General features: G+C 30.6%; 1 protein-coding gene and 1 long non-coding RNA gene across 2 annotated transcripts in view; both read left to right on the forward strand.

Moving 5' to 3' along the window:
* Window positions 1–2,518: 2,518 nt before the first annotated feature.
* On the forward strand, window positions 2,519–19,269 carry LOC139427203 (uncharacterized). Its single transcript, XR_011638340.1, has 3 exons — window positions 2,519–2,718; window positions 9,410–9,524; window positions 18,845–19,269. It is a non-coding gene; the product is annotated as an uncharacterized lncRNA (long non-coding RNA).
* Window positions 19,270–19,389: 120 nt separating this feature from the next.
* The window catches only part of LOC107455863 (hormone receptor 4), a 58,513-nt gene continuing 57,158 nt past the window's right edge, over window positions 19,390–20,744 (forward strand). Inside the window, exon 1 of the mRNA XM_043041218.2 lies at window positions 19,390–19,978. The gene's annotated coding sequence lies outside the window, so the exon portion shown is untranslated. The remainder of the gene's footprint in view (window positions 19,979–20,744) is intronic.

The raw sequence follows: 20,744 nt of genomic DNA on the forward strand, positions 1-20,744 counted from the left end.
GGCTTTCAGTTGTAGGAGGTAATTTTACTAGATTTTATATTAAATGGTTCTTTCGTAAACTGGTTTATCTTCATTGTGGTCTGATCGGACTACGTATAAAAACCGCGAGGAGGCTTTCAGTTGTAGGAGGTAATTTTACTAGATTTTCTATTAATTGGCTCTTTCGTAAACTGGTTTATCTTCATTGTGGTCTGATCGGACTACACATAAAAACCGCTAGGAGGCTTTCGGTAGTAGAAGGTATTTTTACTAGATTTTCTATTAAATGGCTCCTTCGTAAACTGGTTAATCTTCATTGTGGTCTGATCGGACTACATATGAAAACCGCGTGGAGGCTTTCAGTTGTAGGAGGTATTTTTACTAGATTTTATATTAAATGGCTCCTTCGTAAACTGGTTTATCTTCATTGTGGTCTGATCGGACTACATATGAAAACCGTGAGGAGGCTTTCAGTTGTAGGAGGTGTTGCCTCAGCGAGGAACAGTTTAGTAGTCCGAAGTAACGAATATAGACTGCGCAGTGGATTAAAAGTAAGAACGAAGTCACTGCGTTCGAACTACTAAGCTGCGCAGTGGTGGAAAATAGGAAAGATGTCATTACGTTTGGACTATTAAAGGATCAAATGTTTTGCTTATGGTAACCTGTGTTGAGCCCTTCTCTTTTCTAGAAAGTATTGCCTAGATAGTGCATATGTTTTATTCCAAGTGGACAGATCTTTCAGTTACTTACCTCTTTCGCTTAAAACAGCATTGTGCTTTGACTTTAGGTACAAATATAAATATTTATAAAGTTTATATAGTATGGCATATAAATCTATATAAGTTTGCGTAATGAACCCCAATAACGAAACACTACGACTTTTAACTCTTTTGAAAAGAAGGAAGCTCCTTGAAATAGGAAAATTGACTCAAAATGGTTAAATTAGAAACACATCCGGCTATATTGTAAAATATCAACATTTTCTGACTATGTGTCCGAATATGGAAATTCCTTTATCGCTTAAAACTAATTTAACCGAGAAAATATTCCTACTTATGTTCATAAGCAAATAAAATTTATGATATTCAATTTGGATAAAGTTGTATTTAATATGATAATTAGTGTGTTACGCATTCTGGAACAAAATTTTTATTCTTAAGTGTTTTTATTCTTAAGTGTTAAGTGTGTGCAAGCAAGGTAAATATAGAAAACAATTCCATATTGAAATAAATGAATCATTCACCAAATCTAACAGCTTGCTCCCATAAATAACATCTTTAAAGAATCAAATATTTTTGTTATGTAAAGGGAAGCGATTGATTTGTTTTAAACGTCTTTCTAATAACGACGCAATTTAGATCGGATCGCTAAGATAAAGTATTAAAAATAAATGTGAGAAACTATGTTTTTTCTTATCTGATAACTTTTGTGTAAATGACTTGGCACGAGGCAGTATTTTGAGCGAAAGGATTTTGCTTTTCTTAATTGCTTGTAGTAAACCTATGGAGAGTGATTCCTTCAAGGCGAAAATGGATTTCAACAATGATGATAATGATATAAACAGGTCAACACCAGTTGAAATTGAAATCAGTGCACGTGTTTTCTATCTCTAGGCCAAATGTTTGCAGAGGTTTGGCTTTCTCGTGTTAAAGAAAAATTCTATCCTTCATTTCTGTAGCTTCATTAATTCAAAAAGTGATTTTAAAAACCACCTACTTTAAACAGGAGTGATTTTCGAAAGAATCATCAAAATGTTTTAAAAATATTCTTATTTGTTGTGGAGAGCTGGACTCGACTAATTTCAAAAATCGCTCCATGCTGTTTGCAAATGAGAAAATTAGGTGCAGAAATTGTTTCATGCCACCTGTAAATGAAAAAAAATTAGGTGAAAAAAATTGCTTTATGTCACTTGTAAACAACAAAAATTACGTGCAAAAATTGTTTCATGTCACCAACAAATGACAAAAATTAGGTGCAAAAATTGCTTCATGTCACCTGTGAACAACAAAATTACGTGTAAAAATTGTTTCATGACACCAGCAAATGACAAAAATTAGGTGCAAAAATTGCTTCATGTCACCTGTAAACAACAAAAATGACGTGCAAAAATTGTTTCATGTCACCAGCAAATGACAAAAATTAGGTGCAAAAATTGCTGTATGTCACCTACCTCATTTACTAAGCTCTTCATTTGTTTCAATTCTTTAACAAAATATGTTTCCAAATTTGTAAGTATATAAGCAAAAGAAAAGCCATGACTTAAAAGAATTCCGAATAATTAACGATAAGTAATCAGAATTTTTAAGGATATAGGATTTAAAAGGTAAGAAATTTTTAAAATATATATTCTTAATTTCTAAGAGCTCTAGTTGAATATTGTTTATAGACAGTAAGGGTAAGTATTCCATTTCTTAAATTTTAGTAATTCCATTCATTTAAAAAATTTTAAGAACTTTTAAATAAAATAACAAATTCTTAGCAATATTTTTTCAACTTTTCTTAGTGTTTACTCAGTATTTTTTGTCTGTCCTTGTTACAGAAAGCTATTTCGAATCTCTTGCAACTCTGGAACAGTCAGCGCTAAGGTTCTGAAATTTAGGCATTGATTAAAAGAAGTGATTTTAATTCTGGTACAGTCAGCGCTAAGGTCCTGAAATTTGAGAATCAATAAAAAAAAGTGATTTTAACTCTGGAACAGTCAACGCTAAGGTCCTGAAAGTTGGGCATCGATTAAAACAAGTGATTATTAGTGCTACATGTGCAAAGTTTGAGCAAAATTGGTTGAATAGATCTGGACAAATTGAATTTCAAAAAAGTCAGGTATTTAAAATTTGATTCCTCTGGAATTATTCAACTGATTTTGCTCTAATTTTGTATTTTGCCTTGTGAAATTATATTATTTAAAATAGTACAAAAAACTTTATACCTTACAGTCCAAAAGTTTTTCGAGCATTATTAAATAAAATAATAACAAATAACAAATATGTAATAAAGGTCATTTTTTGCATGGAATTATCTTTGGACAAACGAATTTTATAATTGAGATCTTTTTTTCCACATTGCTGCGACAAAAAAGTGATACTAAAATTTGAGAAGCTTAAAATTCGATTTTTAGGAATCATTTGACTGTTTCAGCTCAAATTGTGTAGTTCCCCAAATAAAATTACAGTCTTTAAACTGATGCAAGAAATTGTATATCTTACAATTCAAATTTTTTTCGACATTTCTTAAATAAAATAATGAAAAATAATAAATTACTTCTTGTATGAAATTATCTTTGGATAAACAAATTTTGTAATTGTGCGTGATACTAAAAGCTCAGATGCTTAAAATTCGATTTTTAGGAATCATTTGACTGATTTTGCTCAAATTTTGAATTGTGCCTCATAAAATTACATTCTTTCAAATGATGCAAAAAATTGCATACCTTACAACTTAAAAAAATTTTTCGACACTTCATAAATAAAGTAATAAAAAAATAATAAATTATTTTTTTGCATTAAATTATCTTTGGATCAGCATATTTTATAATTCTGTGTAAAAATTGCAAATAAAATACAGAAGAAAAGTTATTGTTTCAACGTATTTCAAAACTATTTTCTTTTTGTATACATTTTATTTGTTTGTGCAAAATTTTCAGAACACATCGCTGGTTCAAAGTTTAAACGACACTTCTGCACTCACTTCTCATTCAAATAACACTAATTATGTTTTCAGAAGCGTCGTTTTAACTTTGAATCTGCGACATGTTTTATTAAATCTAATTTTTATAATGGTCTTCGTTTGACTGTGATAGGGTCTTAGAAAAATTTGAACTTGTTAAGATTGTGCTGCAGATCCACTCTGCATATTTTGATACCAAATATGCATACATAGCTGTTATCAGACCCCTGTATATGCATAGAAACAGAGTTACCAACTTTTGGGTAAGTTTCTCTAATGGTAGCAAATTTTATAATTTAATATATAATTCCTTGTTTAGTAAGTTTGACTTAAAATTATTTTCTGTACCCCCATATGTGGAGGATTCAAAAGTTAACATAAAAAGTCACTTTGTTCTCGTAGGCAGGGTTTTAAAATAATATGCAAAATTTTTAAAGCCAACCACTCCACATATATTTTATAAAAATTGTAGTAGTATGCAGCTCTGCGCAGAGCATACCTGCCAACTATTAATCTTCCCGAGGAAGATTTTCTTCAATGGTAGTAATATGAAAATTGAATCACAATTACAGACAGATCCATATTATTCATTAGCAAACTATCGCAGAGTTGCCTGTTTCTACGCTTTTGGCAAAATATTTTACAGGCAACAGCTAAAATTTTTATTATTTTGACAAATTTTGCCAATATTTTAAAAGCCTCAGCACGAGAGATCAGAGACAAAGTGGCGTTTTATATGAACTTTAAAATCATTTGTATGTAGTGGTGTAGAAAATAAGCTTGAATGAATACAAATCAATACATTAAAACATAAACGTAGCTACCACTAGAATAAATATTTACAAAAAGAGTATAAGGTTCTCAGCAATTCCATTTTCTTTCTTTCTTTATTTATTAAAAATTGGGCACCTGGGCCGCGCAGAAGGCCCCTAGCAGCTATTCCAGTCTGATTATTTTAACTTGAATGTTGAATTTATTTATTTGTAGTGGTGGTCATTATAATTTTAAACAAATTTATAAATTCAAGAAATAAATAGAAAGCTTAAATTTTGCTACCACTTTAAATATAAATATAAGGCCTTACGCAAAATGCGTAAAATTTGGCAGCTCTTATACAGACAAAAAGAAAGCCCAAACCAAGAAATTATTAATGCCAAACTTTTAGATATCGCAAGGATAAACTTTTCCTAATTGTCACGAGAGGTCCAATTTTTATTATATCTTATAACCGTCGTTGAACAGCCAACCAAAAAAATTGAGTTAACGACTACTAGCGTTGTAATTTTGCGTTTTAACTCTGTAATTACTAGCGTTTTAACTCTGTAGCCTTGTAATTTTGAACCCAATCCAGAAGACGAAAAAAACTCCTAGATCAAGCATTGTGGAAATTTGCCGCCGTAGAGAGCTTTTTTGATGCAACTAACCCGCATTTATGTTACATAGAGAGAAAAACCACGAAAACCTCCCACGGTTAGCCTGACTGCAAGGGGATTCTAACGCATAATCCGTCAACCACTGAGGATATTTTTACGCCAGTACTATGGTCAGTGGGAGCCGGGTGAGGAACTCGTATCAGCCAGCCATCGCTGGGATACGAACCCGGTTCACTTCTTTGAAAGGCGATTGCTCTATCCCCTGAGTCACTACGGCTCCCTGGTTTTTCTATACATATATGCGTCTTTGAAAAAACACATGAACTTAACGCACCGCATCATAAACTAAAATGTGTTAGTGCTTTCTTCCTACCACGCCTTACGTACTAGAGAAGTAAAGACACTTAGTATTCAAACGAGTGAATATTAAAAAATTCTGGTTTGTGCATAAAAACTGTAGGCTGTCAAGAGAAACTGAGCACAAATTTGAGATCAGTAAAGTGAAAGCATTCAAGATTTGTTAAAAAAAATCGCATGTAACAGAAAAACAGGGAAAAAAAAACATTTTTTCTATTCCGTTAGTGTTATGGATATCTTACGATTTTCCTCAATTTACCCCTTAACGCACAGATTTTTTGAAAAAAACCGGCCCAAAAAAAATCAATTTTTTCATTGATTTTTTAACTAACATTTCATTGACTCACCCGCATTTACGTTTCCCAGAGAGAAAAACCACGACAACCTCTCACGGTTATCCTGAGAGCAAGGGGACTTAAACCCATGATCCGTCTACCGTATTTTATGTTTACAATGTAATCGCCAAATTGGAAATTTTTTAAAAAGATTAAGAATTTTTAAAATATTTTAGTTATTTGTTCGTTCTAAAGCACAGAAAATTCTTTACAGCGAGTTGGTGCATACTGTTTGAAATTACAGCTTTTTTTCAAGTCAAAGGCACTTAAACTGTGGCTTTTTCATTTTTCTTGGTGAAAGATCTTCGAAAAATCCATGGCAAGTTGCCAATTTATATTGGTTCCCATTCTGATTCATTTAGGATTCCCCCGTCCCGAAAAGGTTAAAAATAACATTAATTTTGAACCTTTTGACTTGCGCAGATTCAAATGAATTTTCAACTTGCGCAGATTCAAATGATTTTTCAACTTGCGCAGATTCAAATACGATTAAGGAAAAGAAGAAAATAACACTATGACATTTATATCAAAACATGAGTTTTAATCATTATCATTCGCCTTGATCGTGATTTTGTTTAATAGGTCATGTCTTGAAAGCGAAAGTGTTTACTTCAATTTTTCATCACTCTTCTTGTATCTAAGTGACCCATATATCTTTAATTTATTTAGATAAAGAAACATTTTACAGGTTTTGATTACTGCTACTGTTTGATTTAAAACAAATTGCATTAAATAAAAAAACAAGCTTTATATTACATATTTTGTTATGAAATATAGAAGTAAAACAACTGTTCATTATTTTTGTCGTTTTTGAATGATAATGAAAGTAGAAGTTGTTAAATGTATTGAAAACTTTTTTTTAGGTACAGATCGCAAAAAATAATCGGACCACCCTGAATAACGTTTAATCTAATGATCGGATTTTCACGTTCTAGCACAAAAGACTCAAAAGACTCAAATATGCCGCTTAATTAGTGCAAACGATATTTCATGATACGAAAACTAACACAAAAGTAATTTTTTTGACTAAACCATACTTTCGAAATATGACAATTCGGACCAAAAAATTTCTTCAAATTTAAAGTCTTCAAAATAATCTAAATTATTTTTTGTATACTTCTTTAGCTACACTTAATAATATCTTATAGGCAGCAGTGTAGTTTATTGACATTTGTTCAAGAAAAAGATAAAATAAAAATTCACCAAATCTTGAATGCCAGGAAAATGACATATTACCCTAGAAGTTTAAAAAACAGTCATTTTAAGTTAATAGTAACTCAACTTAAGCCTTTATGTTAGATGGACCATAAATTACTTAAATTAATTCTTTTTTATCCACTGTAGAAAGAAGCAAAAAAATTTTTGTTGCTGATATGTGCAGAATAAAATTGTGTATAATAATCAATCATTAAATAAATAAATAACTTTGATTACATACAAGCATATTACAATCATACATAAACTTGGTATTACGTTAATATTTGCTTTCCCTCTTTGCAGTATTAGCAGCTAAAAAGAATTTCTGGTAACACTTCAATGTCCTGAAATTCATAAGCCAGGAAAATGACAGCCAGGATAATAACAAATTCACCATTTTATAGCATATAACTTTAATTTAATATTTTGGTCGAAGACGTTTATATTCTGCAGAAAACAACAGTATTTTTTAAAATAACTCAGATAAATCTATGTAGTTTTTGTTATTAATGATTTCAAGAAGCCAGGAAAATGACAGCATAAAAACCTACTCACCTTGAAAAAATTTTTGAAATAGATTTTGAGCCAGAAAATTGGTTCTTTATTCATGCAACAGGACATGTTCATATAGGAGGGTATCTAATCAATCTGTTAACACACGATATTGATTCCTGGCGCTATCTATTTTGGTTATAAATCACTAAATAAAAGTAGCCAGGAAAATGACAGATCTTCATGGGACAAACAAATTATTGACAGAAAAAATTATTTTAAGCGAAGTTTTAGTAAACAATACTCTCTGCATATATTCTAGAAATGCAAACATAGATTTAAGATAAAAAAAAATTAGATTTTGAAAAATGTATGGGAAGTTTTGAAGCTAGTTATTATTGCAAATATTGTTTGGGACATGTCAGGAAAATGACATTTTGATATTCAATTAAATTTCTTAAGTATACAAAACAGTCAATGCCAGCGCAAAGTCATTTTAAAATGCTAACAGCAATGCTATTTATCAGTTTTTTTTTAAAAAAAGTTCTTTTAGTATTATAGTATTAGATCTTGGAGCAAGGGACAGTGAATATCATATTTCGTGAGAATCCCCCAAGTATGGTGCCAATAGTTTGGTCAGAAGAGGTGTCCAAAGTTTGCAGCCTTAATGTTAATTTTATTTTTTGTATATTTCCCCATATTTCGAGAACGTAAGCAGAAGAAGAATTGATACAAAACATTGATTCTTTAAAATGATTTAATACATTATATACTTTACATTTCAAAATTTTTTCGATTATAATTAAATAAAATAACTAAAAATATTAAATATTTACGTTCTCGTACTACAGGTCATGGGCTCAATCTTCGGGTCAGGCAATGCTGACTCTGTCTTTCATTCGTAAGCCTTTCAAAAAATCTTTCTCAGCCTTTCCCAAAAGTTGGCACCCCTATATATCTGAATATATGCATATAAAGGGGTCTGATACTAGCTATGTATGCATACTTGGTATCAAAATATGGAGAGTAGATCTGCAGCACAATCTTAATAATTTCAAATTTTTCTAAGACTCTATCACAGTCAAACGAAGACCATTATTATAAAATTTAGGCTTAATATTACCTGTGTTCAGAAAATTTTGCACAAACAAAATAGATAAAAGGTATACAAAAAGAAAATAGTTTTGAAATATGTTGAAACAATAACTTTTCTTTGTTATTTTATTTGCAATTTTTGCACAAAATTATAAAATTTGTTTATTCAAAGATAATTCCATGTGAAAAAATAATTTATTATTTTATTTATGAAGTGTCGAAAATTTTTTAAATTGTAAGGTATAAAATTTTTTGCATCATTTGAAAGAATGTAATTTTATGTGGCAGAATTCAAAACTTGAGCATAATCAGCCGAATAATTCCGAAAAATCGAATTTTAAGTGCCTTACTTTTTTCAATTAAATTTCTCAGGGACAATTCAGCGGATTTTGCTCAAATTTCGTACTTTTGACATGTAAAATTACATTCCTTAAAATGATGCAAAAAATTTTAAATTTGTTAGCTTATTCACCTCCTGAATGTTTAAGCAGTTTAATTTTTAGGAAAATTTCCAACTTTAATTGTTGTCTCACTATCACTTTGCAAAATCTTTTTCAGGTACGTCAATATACAAAAACTTTTAATTTTAAATTGATGACTGTTGTTGGCGACATTAGAGTTCAAAGGGTTAATAAATATCAAATTTAATTATATTAAATTTAAATAAAGACTACTTAAATTTAACAAAAATATACGATATTCAAATTCGAACAATGAATTTGTCAATAAGATTCTCCTTGAACGTGATATTTATAGGTCACAGCTCGAAAGAGAAAGTGTTAAAACGGAGACATTTTTCATCATATCTTATAAGATAAGTGACCTCTTTTTATTATATCTTATAGATAAGTGACAATTATATTATTTTGATAACATAAAGTTTTTTTAGTCAATTTTAATGCCTTTTCCTTCAAACAGAGATGTCAACTTGCTCTGGATAGCGGATAAATATTTTCAAGTGATAGTCTTTTAATGTATGGTCCCGCCGTGGACTGCGGTCAGCCTACCTAAGTTACGAGGGTGCGCGGTATCGGTACGTACAAACGCAGACATATTTCATCATATCTTATAGATAAGTGACCTCTTTTTATTATATTTTATAGATAATGACAACTATATTATTTTGATAACATAAAGCTTTTTTAGTAAATTTTAATGCTTTTGAAATTTTTCCTACAAACAGAGATGTCAACCTGCTCTGGATAGCGGATAAATATTTTTAAGTGGTAGTCTTTTAATGTATAGTCCCGCGGTGTACTAATCGCTAAGACACGGTTCCCAGCAGAACACCGAATTCAAGCATCACTGGCTGAGGTCAGAGTGCGGATCGGCGACCACTTGGATCATTCTGCATAGGGACAGACGATGTACGGTATTGGTCCTTGTTAAACTGTTCTACCGTAAAGTACTCGACTTCGCGCGCAGGTCGTCGAGCTACCGAAACGGGGATGCCATCCTCGCTGCAGAGGATCAAAATTGTAATGGCATGTCCTCGGATCATCCTCAGGGATGCTTCCCAGACTGTCACCAATAACCCATTGTGCAGCTCTAGTGTGACGTAAATGAACTGCAACAACTAGTGCGATGTAAATAAAATATCTACCTTTCAATGTATGATCCTTGGTTTAGTAAATTCCATTTATAAGTAATTTCCATAGTTATAATACGTTATATCCATAATTATAATAATGGTTTAGCAATTTCCATAATTTCTATTTCCATTACTTCTGAATTATCTGTTCACAATTACACATCTATGTGTTTAAATAATTTCCTACTCGGTACGTACAGTCATGAATCACTTTTTTCAAAGTATTGCGAAGACAAGTAAAACTCGGCAGAAATACTTTATTTCTGAAAAATGAATGCTAGTAATGAAACACTTTTTATTAACACTTTTTACTTTTTTGAAAAGTATGTTTAGCCCAAATGGAAATAAATAAGTGATAAATATTGACTTTTAGGTCCATTTTGCTTAATATAACACCATTTTGTTCGATTAAAAAAAACTCTTACTTGCAGAAAACGGAAAAATCTCTTAAATAATACAGAACTCTAAAGAGGAACTATACTCTGTTGCAAAAAGAACCATTATCCTTATGAATAGATCTTGTTTGCATCTAAGTACACTAAAAATGGATGCCAAGCACCCAGCTCGAACGTACATCTCCATCTCCAAGTCATGAAACGACTTTGAGAAACCTTCTTTTTGCTTGCTTGTCGTGTGTCGTGAGAATCGTGTGAAATGAGGGAAATAAAATTTGTTGAATAAAAATTATTGTTTTGTTGATGAGAATTAATGAAAATGATATCTTAAAAATCGTAACAAATATGCGTCTTCCTGCTCGCATTTAAAGAAACTGATGGAAGAATAATACATATTGTTTCTTGCAGACGATTAAACATAGGTAAAAATAAAAATTCTTCATGTAGCATTTGATTTGTTAAGGTCATGTCAGCATAAGTCGCGCCATTTTCAGTGTTTTAATGATATCCAATGCTCTTGCAACGTCATATAGTTTTTTTCTTTTTCAAGAACGAATGTTCTCCTTACTTATAGAAATACCTCGCCAAATCTAGGATAAAATCGTAACAAATATACGTCTTCCTGTTCGTATTTAAAGAAACAGATGGAAGAATAATAAACATTGTTTCTTGCAGACGATTTTTTTTCTACAGCTAAACATGAGTAAAAATAAAAATTCTTCTAGTAGCATTTGATTTGTTAAGGGCATGTCAGCATAAGATATGCCATTTTTGGTGGTCCAATCAAATCCAATGTCTTGCAACGTCATATATGTTTCATGTTCTCCTTACTTACAGATATATGTTGCTAAATCTAGGAGAAAATCGTAACAAATATGCATCTTCCTGTTCGAATTTAAAGAAACAGATAGAAGAATAATACATATTGTTTCTTGCAGACGAATTTTTTTCTACAGCTAAAAATAAAAATTCTTTAGGTTTTATTTAATTTGTTAAGGGCATATCAGCATAAGAAGCGCCATTTTTGGCGGTCTAATCAAATCCAATGCTCTTGCAACGTCATATAGTTCTTTCTTTTTCAAGAACGAATGTTCTCCTTACTTATAGAAATACGTCGCTAAATCTAGGATTGAAATAAGACAGCGAAACTATAACTCGTTTTTTAATAATTCTATGATATATATCGCAAAAGATAGCATCAACTAAATTTTTGTCCGACGAGCTTAACTTCTAGCTTGTTTTGAAAGCTTATTTGTATAATTTGATAACGAAATAAAACGGAACTATATGCTGTCGCGGATGATTACTTTGATCCTATATGGCAATGTTCTTTTCTTAACTTGCAACAGAGTATAAATCAAATGATTATGTAGGTTCCCAAGACAAGTTTTCAGTTTTTTTTATAATTTATCAGCCAGAGTACATTAAACTTCAACAGACTTAGGTTTAAGAACATTCAAAATTTTTCATGGGACCTGTCATTGAACTTATGACCTGCCGTTGAAGTATATGAAAAAATCTGTTCCAATATTCTCAAAATGAAATATAAAGAACGGAAGTAAAGGGGTTAAGTAGTGAGAACAAATATCTCGATTTACGAAAAAAAAAATATATAATACAGATCACCTGTTGAAACGGAAAGCACATCCAGGTACTACATAGGTTCTCAACCCTTTTTCGTTCCATTAACCCCCTTGCGAATAAGGTGAAGGACGAAACCCCTTTTTACTACAAAATGCAACCCTCTTTTTTTTGAGATGAATTAATAGAGTTTTTATAGTCATCAGATGTTATATAAAAAACTTTAATTCACTTAATTAGAGAAAAGGAGCTAACTATGCATTGTCATAAACAAAATTATAATAAAACCCCACATTTTTGTGATATTTGCAGAGCATTATTTTTCAAACTATGATAAGAACTAGAAAATGTATCTCCTAGCTTTAACCCATTAACTTGTACACTCGAGTTAATTCGAGCACGCTTAACAGGCCAAACTGTACACACTCGAGATAATTCGAGTGGCACTGTATTTTATGCTGCTATAATTTTTCACACTCGAATATAATCGAGAATTGAAAATACCAATGTGAAAGTTAAGGAAAAAAATCATTTTATTGATATTTATCATTTACATAGGATAGTAAGCTATAATATTTATTTATTCAGGAATAAAATATTATACTGAGATGCCGGCTTGCTCCGGACAGTAAATATATATTTTAAAGTGGGAGTTTATCAATTGTGATTCTTGGTTTAATAAATTCAATTCAGTAGATTTTTAACCACTACTATTTCTAAAGTACTTATGCCATGCAATACCTTTTAAAAAGCAATCAAAAATAGTCAAATATTTGCAAATTTACTTTGTAGTTATTTACCATTTTTTTTAAAAATTATTTTGACGTGTCCGGAGCAGTTGGCATCTCTGAATATAGCCTATTTCCATGGAAAGCGTAGTATATCAAAATTGTCCACCAAAAGAAAAGTGTGTTTTTTTACATAAAAAAAAATTGATTTTTTTGGATGGTTTTTTTTTCTCCAAAAAAATCTGTGCGTTAAGGGTTTAATTGAGGAAAATCGAAAGATATCCATAACACTAACGGAGTAAAATAATGTTTTTTTTCTTTTTTTTCCTGTTACATGTGATTTTTTTAAAACAAATCTTGAATACTTTCTCTTTACTGATAAAAAAATCAGGAGAATTTATCCTCGGTTTCTCTCGACATCTTACATTTTTTGTGTACAAACCGGAATTTTTTAAAACTCGATTAAATACTAAATGTTTCAACTTCCCTGGTAGGCAGGGCGTGGTAGGAATAAAGTACTAATACATTTTAATCTATGATGCGATGCGTTAAGTTCATGTGTTTTCTCAAAGACGCAGACAAATATTTAGAAAAACCTGGGACCCGTGGTGACTCAGAGAATAGAGTAATCGCCCTTCAATGAGGTGAACCGGGCTCGTATCCCAGCGATGGCTGGTTGATACGAATTCCTCACCCAGCTCGCACAGACCACAGTTCTGGCGTAAAAATATCCTCAGTGGTAGACGGATCATGTGATAGAGTCCCCTTGCCGTCAGGCTAACCGTGGGAGGTTTTCTTAGTTTTCCTCTTCCCGTAACGTAAATGCGGGTAAGTTCTATCAAAAAAGTTCTCCGCGAAGGCAAATTTCTCCCAATGCTTGACCCTTCGCGTCCCCTTGTCTTCTGGATTGGGCTTAAATTACAACGCTATGGAGTTGAACACTGGTAGTCGTAAACTCATAAGTTTTGGTTGACTGTTCAACGACGGTTATAAAATATAATAAGAAAATGAACCTGTCGTGACGGTTGCCCCAATTCGGATCAGCTGTTCAATGACGGTTATAAAATAAATAAAATATATAAACATGGGGCCCAGATAGCCCGGTTGGTAGGGCGTTGGACTCATATTCGTGAGAGCGAGAGTTCGAATCCAGCCAGCTGAAGAATTCCCGTGTATTAAATAATGACTGGTGCACGTTAAATATGTCGGTGTCACAAATTTCTCTAAGTTCCCATAACAAATCAATACCTCTAGGGGTACCGATCCAGGAGTACTGATCTAGGGGTACTGATCCAGCAGCAAGGTGATCGTTAAATTTTTCATAACTGAAAGATGTCCCTTTAGATGTCGAATAGAAAATTTGAGAGGGGTGTAACATCTCAGGCACTATCCATGTCATCTGATCGGGATTAAAATCACATGACATCATTGCTGTTAGAAGTTGGAGTCCTAAAATGGCGCAAAATGTTTGGTCGGGGATAAGAGATAGGATATTTTAATCGTGATATTTAATATTCTCAGAATATATCATGATAATGAATTTTAATATCAAATAAACGATAATTATACACAACAATTATATACAACAATATCACTATCATTACGAAAAACGCTTAATACGAATCGAAATATTATCGCGCTAATTATCGCCACCAACTGTTTTTAAAAGGATCAATAAATATCGTGTTTAAGTCACCATTAACAGGCCCATTCTGTGAAGATACTGCTTGCTGAGTGAATCATTTTCTTTATTGCTGTGATAATCAGTTTAATGGCATAGACGAGTTAAATGTGCTCTGAATAACGCTAACTCATTAGAAGACGATATAAATTCAGTGAAATGTTACGTTTTTTTAGGAATTATTTTTAGAAAGTGTGGCGTTTACGTCCTTAGCCTTTTTTCAATTTATTTTAATTGGATTCACTCTTCTTTTCTTTAAAAAAATATTTAATTTTTTTTAAATTAAACATTTTAAAAGCATTACATTTATTTATATCATAAATATTATGATTACTAGCTTAATTTGAATGTGTAAAATGCTCTGTAATTTAGAGTCAGATTTTTGTTTTTTAAAAAAAAGGAGATGCAAATAGCGTTAAGCATGTATTGTGCAATTGTTTTATCTATTTTGTTTTTCCTACGTGTAAAGATCGCTAAAAATGTATGATACATTTAAACCTTTGCTTTTTATATTTTCACAATTAATCAGAAAAACGTTGTCCCTTAGTTTACTTGTTATTACTCTCCCTTACTAAAATTATGTTATTAAATTGACCAATAAAGCGGTCCACAAACTTAGAAGGGAAATTGAATATTGGAAAAGTATTGTAAAGAATTCCGGATCAAATTATAGTGAAAAGTACTTGCACCCGAAGTGCCAGTACTTAAAATCTCACGGTACAAAAAAACCTACTATACCTTAATTTTTGCATCAATATTTACTCTAAAAAAAGCAATTAAATATTATTGCAAAAATTACAGTATAAAGTTTTACGGTAGAAATGGCTTTGCGGTAAAATGGATTTTATGGTGCGGGACTCACGGGGCCAGTACTTTTTACAGTAATTTGATTCAGAATTTTTTACAGTGTACTATTTACACACATTAGCCTTGCATTAGGCAACTTTTAATACTGCAGTTTTTAGTTTCTCAATCCGAAACTTAACGGAAATAAGTCTTAAGGGATTAGATTTTAAGTAAGCAACTGTGAGCAGCAAAATATTATTTAACTAGGCGGGGATGGGTCCAAATATTTTAATTTAAACCTATTCAGTAAAGTAGAGTTACTTTTGTCCTGAATAGACAATTTTATATTTGGTGCTAAATATTGATTTGAAGGGCAACATGCATCAGATTTAAAAACACTGACTTTTCTTTTATGGCGCTACAGCCCTTGTGGGTCTAAAAATGCTTAACAATGTTGTACCAAACTTTCCACCTCTTAGCTTTGAGTTTCCAGTTGGTAGTTTAAAATACTGTTAATATTTTCTTACGTTCAATTAAAATTGTTGTCATGGAAAAAGCAGGATGTATTTAAAAACTCTCAGAATTTTTCAAGTGTTTCATTTTCAAATTTAGCCGTGTAAACCATACCTGCCAACTCTTCCGGATTTTCCGGAAGATTTTATTTTCATATTTAAAGTGGTAGAAATACTTGTGTTATTCCAATTAACTTTTTGAATTATAATGATAATTATAAATGAGTTTGACCACCACTACATATAAATAATTACAATAAATATATGAATGCATAATAATCCTTGCGCAAGCGAATTTCAACGGGATCAAAATATAAATATATTTTTGAGTCAGATTGTTTTTCGTTTATTGTTTTACAAATACTCTGAAAATCCATTCTCGGACAGAGTGAAAGTTGGCAGGTATGGTGTAAACTATAAGAAAGTAATTCGAAGTCTAAGAAAAGCTTTGATTTTTATTTTTTATTTTCGGTGGAGAAACAAATAAAATCACTTTTAACTATATTCCCTTTTTTAAAATATTTTACTAAATTGTAATAAAATATTTTTTTAAAACCATTTTATTACTTAAAAATATTTTAATAATTTCACATAAATTTTAAATTCAAATTGTTTGCGTACAATGCTTCCATGTTAGATCCCCTTTACTAAGGCATATAGTTTTTCAATGCGAAACTTTGCGGAGTTAAGTTTTTAGGAATTATTTTTTAGGTATGCTACTGTGTAAATAGTGAATCATGTGAAATTATTTAATTAGATGGGAAAGATATTTTATTTAAAACAATAGCTGAAAGAATTATTTTTGTATCAAACAGATTATTGAGAATTCGAGACTAAATATTAATTTAAAATACAACAATGGATTGGATACAAATTAAGTACTTTTTGCGTTCAAGAAAGAATATCGTTATGGAAAAAACAGAATATTTTAAAAAACGCCTAGATTTCATCACTTTAACGCAGAATTTTTATGAAACATATTATTAATACTTTTAACTTAGGTCATAATAAGTTGGAATATTATTTCTAATATTTAAATAATTTATGGTTTAGAAATACAGCATGAAACATCTACGTTACGGGTAAAATCTTCCAAATACTTTTCTTAACAATAAGATTTAAAATTTGCGCTGTTTGCAGTTAGTTAGACCTAAGAGAAACATTTATGCCTCATTAAACTTTTTTTCTTTACAAAATCAGTTATTGATAAATTTTTTAATAGGAGAGAAAAAAATTTCAAACTACTTTTTTTGGATTTTATATTTTAGTATAAATGCAATTCCGATAATCTAAAAAATATTTTAATACCTATTAGATTGTTTTTCATAATTAAAAAATACCTAAATATATGCAATTTTATTTGTAATTTAAAGCGTCAGAAAAAAAATATATATAAGGTACACCGGTGTCCCATCTGTATGAAAAGGTTTTATAGTGGTTCACTTAAGGATGTTAAACGCATGTTTAACACATTGAATGCCATGGGGGTCACCGGTGACCGGCACTGAATTTTAGAAACACATTAATAGAAACCAAAATTATTAGAAACACATAATTCGAGTAAATTTTTAATTTTTTTTTTATATTATTATTGTTACTAAAATGGTTTGAAGAAGTTATTGCAATACAGAATACACAAAAATAGTTTTTTTTATATACACAGAGATGCCAACTTGCTCCGGATAGCGAATAAATATTTTCAAGTGTTAGTTTATTCATTGTGATTCTTGGTTCAATAAATTCAATTTAGTAGATTTTAATCCATCGCTATTTCTAAACAATTCGCAGGCTTATATAATTCACCACTTTTTTCAGATATGTCATGCTAAACCTTTTAAAAAGCAAGCAAAATCTGTCTAATATTTGCAAATTTAGTCTGTAGATATTTACCGTTACTAGACGGGCAAGACATGTAAAATTAGAGTGGCATTCAACGTGTTAACCCTTTAATGGGTCCTTCATTTCTTGTAAAGGTAAATTAAAGCATTTTTGTATTTGAAATTGTTTTAAGAACAGTAATTGATATGAAAAAAACTCATTTAGTTTATAAAAATGCCATTTTTTTGGTGGTAAATATATTTAACATGACCTATTAGGAACTTACTGACTTTTATTTTTCTTTATTTATAAAATAAATTCCTTAAATACTGCAAACTTCAGAAGGAATTATGTATTTTACAACTTTTATACGTTTCTTAAAAGTGACAAATGGTTACCAATTTTACTCAAACTCACTTCAAGAAAGCTGAAGTTATTGAAAAATGGAAACCTAAATTAAAAGTGGTAAAGCGTGGTGGTAAGTATACTTACCACGGCCTTCAAAGGGGTTAATATCCTTTAAAACATATTTAAAAAAATAACGCAAAGTTAAAAGCACCGCTTGCTATTTCTTTTTATTTATCTATTTCTTTCTTTTTAATTTCAGGAGGAGAAACAAATAAAAATCAATTTAAATCAAAAGTGGAAAACCCGAGAATTAAAATTTAGGAAGAGAACAGTTAAACAAAGAAGCAATTTGCTTCTAAAATAAATTTAATCAATTCTGCGGTTACTTTAAAGGCGATTCAAGCATAATTTCCCAGGAACTTTTAAAAGAAGAACAAGGGATCAAAGAACTGGGATAAAAGAAAAGAAGAATAGAAAGAGAAAATACATCTAAGAATATACCGATGTTAAACTATCGATGTGATCCTCATGCAACGGTACATACCGTTGTAAACATCAATTACTGATAAATTTTTTAATATGAGTGAAAAAAAAATTACAAACTACTCTTTTTGGATTTTATATTTTAGTATAAATGTAATTCTGATAATTTAAAAAATATTTTAATAGCTATTAGTTTGTTTCATATAATTAAAAAAATACCTAAATGCATTTTTATTTGTTATTAAAGTGTCAGAAAAAAATATAAGAGGTACACCGGTGTGCCATCTGTATGTAAAGGTTTTATAGTGGTTCATTTAAGGATATCAAACGTATGTTCAATATCCTTTTAGACATATTTTAAAAAAATAACGCGAAGTTAAAAGCACCGCTTGCTATTTTTATTTATCTATTTCTTTCTTTTTAATTTCAGGAGGAGAAACAAATAAAACATCAGTCAAAATCAAAAGCGAAAAACCTGAGAATAAAACTTTTTGGAAAAGAACAGTTAAACAAAGAAGCAATTTGTTTCTAAAATAAATTTAATCAAATCTGCTGTTACTTTAAAGGCGATTCAGGTATAATTTCCCAGGAACTGTTAAAAGAAGAACAAGGGATCAAAGAACTGGGATAAAAGAAAGGAAGAATAGAAAGAGAAAATACATCTAAGAATATACCGATGTTAAACATATCGATGTCATCCTCATGCAACGGTACATACCGTTGTAAACATACATCTACGGATGACATAAGAACATAAAAAGAAGAAGAAAAAAAATCAAAAGGTCGTGACTCTCAAAGGCGTCGCTAACATTAAAAAAGGCGCAACTGATTCGAACGCAAAATCAAAATAGAAAAGCGATGCGCTGGCGATTTGGATAAGAATGAAGAAGCTAATGATAAAAAAAAGATAAATAAAATATAAAAAATTAAATAAAAAAAAAAAGAGATAAATACAAATTAAGTGGGTCAGAAAGCGACAAAAACCGGTTGGCTCACAAATAGGGCACGAGTACTCCGAACCTACTATGAGTGAAATCTCTCTGCTTTTCTCTATGATAGTCTAGCCATGACCGCCACTGACCCACATACAAGCAGCAAGTGTGCCGAACCTCCAAAAGAACGTATCATTTGATTCAAACCGGCAACGGAGAAAGCATCTTCCAAACAGAAGATCCAGAGAGGAGAGTCTATCCTTTTTTTCCCTCGGCAGCGCTACGTTCTTGGGAGGAAGGGTCGTTGTCCTCTCGCTATCGTTTGCTTTCAGTTGCAATGATATCATTACTAATACAGCAATAACTTCTCTAGCTAACCACACTGCTACCATTGGATATTAATTTCCATTTTATGTATCATTTATATTGTGTCTCATATTGCCGAAAGGATTGTTTTTGTTTATTGTGAGTGTTTTTGTTTACTGTTGGAACGAAACTTTGACTATACGAGAAACTTTGTTTTGTGAACTCAAGTTAACTTTCTGAACTGAAAAATTCAAGAATGGGAAAGTGAAAATTTATGTTAAAGAGTTTCTCAATCGCGAGGACTATATTCGCAATGATGCTTTAACGTAAGTAAATAATTTCATTTATTAAAATTTTATGTATTTTTTAGTACTAAAGATTGCAAAATAAAGTGTTTGGAGTGATATTACTTCAGAGAAAAAGTATTAAATTGGAGTATCCCATAACTATTTTTTTGTAAAATAATAAAAAAACAAAATTTTAGAATTAAAAATATTATGAAAAATTTATTTCAATCGTAGCAAATTTTTGTATAAAAAATATTTAAAAAAAATTGAATTTATATAGTGCACAAAAATTAAATTTAGAAATATTCAAATTCAATAGTATACTTTTGATAGTAAAAGGAAAAAAAAACTTTCTTTTTTAGTTTTTTAATTCTCTCTAAATTTTTAATATTTAATTGCTACGATTTTTCTAAATCATCACAAAATATTTCATGTGCTTTAAAATAGTTTCCTACCAAATTGGTTGTAATTAGCCTTAGGGGCTTATCAGAATTATTTTCAGCCTGAGGGACTTAGTGGTTATATTTAACCTTAGAGACTCAATAGTGTACGTAACTTCATGTTTGTACTAGTAAGAATTTCCTTTTTCAATGCAGCGTTTAAAAGTCACACAAATATGTTTTCATTAAAAAATAACATACAATGGTAGTCACAAATGTATTTAAATGATATAGGTTTGTCTCCTTTTTATTACTATCATTCTGTCTCTTGTCTGTTATTCACGAACATGTTTTTCAAGGATACACAAAATGATTATTTCAAGCTAAAGTTTTCACTAAAACTCATTAAGTTTGAACTCAACATT

The sequence above is a fragment of the Parasteatoda tepidariorum genome, chromosome X2 (assembly GCF_043381705.1).
Source record: "Parasteatoda tepidariorum isolate YZ-2023 chromosome X2, CAS_Ptep_4.0, whole genome shotgun sequence".
Classification (NCBI taxonomy): domain Eukaryota; kingdom Metazoa; phylum Arthropoda; class Arachnida; order Araneae; family Theridiidae; genus Parasteatoda; species Parasteatoda tepidariorum.